We start from the raw sequence: 6,000 nt of genomic DNA on the forward strand, positions 1-6,000 counted from the left end.
GCTGCGTACTTTGACTGTTCAGCACACAAGAAACAATACTTTTCACTGTATCCTAGTACATGTGGATTACACTTAGAATATTCTGTAAGGTTCTGGTCATCCTATAATAGGAAGGATATTATTATTAGAAAGGGTGCAGAAAATATTTACTAGGATGCTACAGGGACTTGATGGTTTGAGTTATAAGGAGAGACTGGATAGACTGGAACTTCTTTCCCTGCAGCGTAGGAGGCTTAGAGGTGATCTTATAGAGGTCTATAAAATAAGGAGGGGCATAGACAAGGTAGATAGTCAACATCTTTTCTCAAATATAAGGGAGGCTATAGAGCATAGGTTTAAGGTGAGAGGGGAGATATACAAAAGGGTCCAGAGGGGCAATTTTTTTCATTCAGAAGGTGTTGAGCATCTGGAATGAGCTGCCAGAGACTCTTTTAAAAAGCATTTAGACAGTTATGTGGGTAATGCAGGCAATTGGGACTAGCTTAGTGGTAAAAACTGGTCGGCATGGACAAGTTAGGCCAAAGGGCCTGTTTCCCTGCTGTAAACCTCTATGACTCTATGTGACAATAATAATACAAATCAAATCAAATCAAATGCATTTTCTCTCTATCTTTTTTCTAACATGGAGTGAGAACTATTCACAGTACTCCAAATGTGGACTAGCTAAAATTCTTTAAAATTTCAAAAAGAACATACACAAATTAAGCATAAACTGGGAGTTGTTTACTATGGTGTTAGCTTCATTCACCACCATGTCGGCGGTCGTTACAATACAACATCTCTTCCTCTCTCTTCTCAAACCCTCTCCCGGTTTTATTTGCCGAGCGCTGACCTTATTAACAAAACCCTGTGTAGATTTACTGATAATTGTATTTGCTCAGTTGTTTCACACAGTTTACCCATAGGCCTGACAGACATGTAACTGGGCAACGCACTGCTTACATTAGAACGAGCTGCTGCTTCCTTATCTTAATTAAGCCCTGCATTGTAGGACCAAGTTGTTTCCCCAGTCAATGTATATTGCTTTCAGTCCTTGCTTACCATTACAAAGCATTCTCTGTCAGTGTCGCATATTGTTACAATTCCTAAACCGTATTTTTCTCACCGTCCAGCACCGTTTCCCATTCCAAAATCACCTCCTATTTCCTTTTATTTGGAAGACATGGTTCCATTTTCTGAAGGAGATTCTGGTGCCAGGAGGATACAGGGCAGGCTGGAAGCCAGTGCCTGTGGGACCGCCGCAACTACACAGGTATTTGAAGGTCACTCTTTAAGTCAATCTTGGCTTTATTTGAACCATTTGTAGGGGTTGCATTCCCTCCCTTTACCCTGAACATCATTCCCGCTTTCCGATTATAAAGCATTCCTAACGATTCCCAGACTGGAGTTCCCGTTATTTTTCTTTCACCTGAAACCAGCCAGAACATTAAATGCAACTAAAAATCCTTCATCCTTGTATCATTGCTGCCCAGCATAAATCCACTTTTCATTTGGACGGCACAGTGCAGCCTTACGGAGCTAGAGATCGAGTTCGATTCCCGGCTCGGGTCACTGCCTGTGTGGAGTCTGCACGTTCTCCCCGTGTCTGTGTGGGTTTCCTCCGGGCGCTCCGGTTTCCTCCCACAGTGCTGGTTTGGTGCATGGGCCATGCTAACTTCTCCCTCTGTGTACCCGAAGAGGCGCCGGAGTGCGGCGACAAGCGGAATTTCACAGTAACTTCATTGCAGTGTTAATGTAAGCCTACTTGTGACAGTAATAAATAAACTTTGAAACTTGTGCTGCAGCTTTTTCCAACGTGCCTATTTCCAACTCACTTTTGAAAGTTGCCACCCAATTTGCTCCCTGCATCATTTCAAATAGCGTTTTTCAGACCGTAAATCGCTGCACCAAAATAAATCTCCTCGTAATCCCTCTGCTTGCTGACATTCATTTGTTGAATCCTCCCCACCTCTTTCCCAACCCACCAGAATATAAGTTTATATTTATTCATTAGTGTCACAAGCAGGCGTACATTCGCACTGTAATGAAGTTACCATGAAAATCACACTCCAGTGCCCCCGTTTGGGTATACTGAGAAAGAATTTAACATGACCGATGCACCTAACACAACTTACAGGCTGTTGGATGAAACCGGAGCACCCAGAGGAAACCCACACAGACACGGGGAGAATGTGCGGTCTCCACACAGACAGTGACCCGAGCCAGGAATCGAACCCGGGTCTCTGGTGCTATGAGGCAGCAGTGCTAACCTCTGTGTCACTGTGCCGCCCCACGTTTTGTCTTTGAAATATCAGTCAGAGATGCCCAGTTTCCCGAGCAAGTTGCTGGGAAGCAGTTTGGCAAAGCTTGAGATTTTGATCTGAAATCTTTTGCCGTTTAGGTGCATGCCCGTGGCGGGCCCGGAACCAAGCTCCAAACGCACTTCTGGCTGCCTCAGGTATGCTTTGTCTGCATAGTGTGCAAGAAACAATATTTTTCACTGTATCCCACCCAATACAGGTGACAATAATAAATCAGAATCAAATCAAATATATTATTTGTAATAAACATGCACTTTGCTAATCGCTGCATTCGAGTTTAGTTCAGCTTATTTATTAGTGTCACAAGTAGGTTTACATTAACAGTGCAATGAAGTCACTCTGATGCCTGTTCGGTTACACTGAGGGAGAATATACGTCTTCAGAACAAGAGGGGAAGGAGAAGGATTGAGACAAAAAAGTAAACAAGCTTCTAACATTACCACATATGCAATTAATTTGAGTTTCCAATTATATTATATTCTTTTGTAAAAGATTGACACAGACTAAATACTTTTGCTGCTGACTGCAAGTGTGTGCATGTGTGTGTGTGTGTGTGTGTATGTGCGTGTGTGTGTGTATGTGCGTGTGTGTGTGTATGTGCTGCTGAGTTTTCCCTTTCCCTGATCTCTGCTGGTGGAGAATTCCTCTGTCTGTGGCTCTCGTTTGCCTGGCCCTGTGTGTGTATTCCCTGAGTAAGAAGTCTCACAACACCAGGTTAAATTCCAACAGGTTCATTTGATAGCAAATTTTGTATTCCCCGAGACCCAGAAGTTATTCAGCCCCTGCAAGAACTGAGACAGGGAAAAGGAAAGAGGCGGAGAATAAGAAATTGTTTCTATTGAAAGAAAATGCATGCAATCTGCGACACGGGAATCACTGCAATTAGACCTGACAGATGAGTGGTTTGAAGTTTATTGAGAAGGGAGGGACAAGACAGATACATTTAGAATGTTCCATCTCTAATTAAAAAGAACATGCATTTATATAAAGTGCAGGTTTTTGTCTCTAAGTTCTGGTCTGCTACCTCCTGACTACCTGGCATTTAACTATAGCTTGGCAAAAGAGGCATTAACAGCAATTTACATTTAAATAGCAGCTTGGAGATGGAGAAACACCCCAAGGTGCTTTACAATAGCCTGTGTAAAACAGACGCTAAACTACATCCTCAACCTTCCATTCCCCACGCATTCCCTTCCCTCAACGCTTCCTACGCTCCCCACACCTTCTAAAGCATTGTTTACTTAATCTGACAGAATATTACACGACACAAAATCTCCCCGCCGACTCTTCTGAAATCCTCTGTTGTTTGGAAACGGCCCATTGAAACTGGTTCATACGGACGCCTTTGTATGAAATTCCTCTGTTAATCCCTCTGCACTTTATCCCCGTATGTCTCTGATCCCTTTGCCCAATCCCCATTGTGTTGAATCCTTTGTGCCAAACTCCTATTTCAACTCCTAATCCACTTTTGTATTATCTTAACTTCGATTAAAGACTGTTTCTCTTAAGTGTCAAGCAACCGAACATTAAGAGAAGCAAAAACTGTGATTATCCAATCTCAAAGTCTCGTTTTAATTCTCCAGCCAATTAGCATATTTTTTAAACACTATTTCATGTTAAATATATTTTACCACCTGTATTTCAGATCAAATATTACATTAAGTAAATACTTTCACTTCCTCCATTGAATTGGATGCTTTGGCCATCGGTTGCTCTCAGTAAATATGTTATTCTCCATATTTCGAATGTTTGTTTGGGTGTGTTGTTAGTCTTACAGGTAGGTGCAACAAATGATCAAGAAGGCAAATGAAATGTGAGTGTTTATTGCAAGGAAAATGGAATATAAAAATAGGAATGTTTTACTGCGGATCACAGGGCCTTGGTGAAACTATGGCTGTGATTTTCCCAGCCGATTCGCGAGGTTCACGCGTGCGTTCGGGCCCCACTAGTGTTTCCCAGCACCAGATCTCCTCCAGCCTCAGATCCGCGCCAGAAGTCGGTGGGGCCACTGAGCATGCACTGATCTCAGCGCTGACAGATCGGCACATGCGCAGTGGCCCGCTCAGTGCACTGATTTCAGTAGGGAGAGCCCTCGAGTTTTTAATGATATTCGCGCTGGTGGCCTCTGCAGTGCACAGAGTATGAGAGATTCTTCTCTGAACTCCCACTGAGGAAACTAGCTTGAATTACTCTAGTTTCCACGCAAATCTGACACTCAGAATTTTTTGGGGGGAGAATTCCACCCCACATCTGGAATACTGTGTACAGTTTTGTTCCTCTTATTTGAGGAAGGATATAATTGTGTTAGAAGCATTTAAGAGAGGGTTCACTCAACTCGTTCCTGAGATGAAGGGCTAATCTTATGAAGAACAGGCTGAATGGGTTGGACCTCTACCCATTGCAGTTTAGAAGAATGAGAGGTGACTGTATTGAAACATTTAAGATCCTGAGGGGACTTTCTCGAGTAGATACCAGGAAGATAATTCCATTTGTGGAGGAGACTCAAAATAAAGTTTCAAGTTTATTATTAGTTTCACAAGTAGGCTTACATTAACACTGCAATGAAGTTACTGTGAAAATCCCCTCATCACCACATTCCAGCCCTTGTTCGGATGCACTGAGGGAGAGTTTAGCATGGCCGATGCACCTAACCAGCACATCTTTCGGACTGTGGGAAGAAACTGGAGCACTTGGAAAAAACCCACACAGACACGGGGAGAACATGCAGACAGCACAGACAGTGACCCAAGCCAGGACTCGAACCCAGGTCTCTGGCAGCAGTGGAGGCACTGTTTAAAAATAAGAGATCTCCCTTTGAAGACGGAGATGGAAATATATCTTTTCACTCGTAGAGGCCATTAGTCTGTGGAATTCTCTTCCCCAGAGAGCAGTGGAGGCTGGCTGTTTAAATTCATTCCAGTTGAATTCGACAGATTATTGATTAGCAAGTGAGTCAAGTGTTACGGGGGTTGGGGTGGCAGGCGGGGTAACTGACAGACACTCTTCACCCTAGGTCTAACTTCAACACTATATTCTGCACCCTCTCCTTTCCTTCCCCCCATGTACTCTATGAACAGTATGTTTTGTCTCGCAAGAAACAATACTTTTCACTATATCCCAGTATGTGACAATAATAAATCAAATCACGTCAAATCAAATCCAGTTCTGATGCAAAGCCATCAACCTGAAATGTTAATTCTGATTTGTCTTTCCACTAAGATTGCCTGCCCTGATGAATGTTTTTATTTCGGATTCCCCGCACCTGCAATATTTTAGATAAAAGCAAATTACTGCGGATGCTGGAACCTGAAACCAAAAGGGAAAATGCTGGAAAATCTCAGCAGGTCTGGCAGCATCTGTAAGGAGAGAAAAGAGCTGACGTTTCGAGTCCGGAGGACCTTTTGGCAAAGCTTTGACAAAGGCTCATCTGGACTCAAAACGTCAGCTCTTTTCTCTTTTTACAGACGCTGCCAGACCTGCTGAGATTTTCCAGCATTTTGCCTTTTGACCTGCAGTAATTTACCTTTCCATCTGGTGCATTTATCCAGTGAGCCACATGGACTCAGTGCTGCCCCCTCATGGGAGAGGACCTGCAGTTCAATCAGGCTTGCACAATCATTCATTTCTGTTGCGTGAGAAGCCACTCAGTCCCAGATCTTGGCTTCGACTTAAAAAAAAGAGGCCACAAACCTCCCTTCCC

The sequence above is a fragment of the Carcharhinus amblyrhynchos genome, chromosome 22 (genome assembly GCF_965287045.1).
Source record: "Carcharhinus amblyrhynchos chromosome 22, sCarAmb.v2.hapA, whole genome shotgun sequence".
In the NCBI taxonomy this organism is placed as follows: Eukaryota; Metazoa; Chordata; class Chondrichthyes; order Carcharhiniformes; family Carcharhinidae; genus Carcharhinus; species Carcharhinus amblyrhynchos.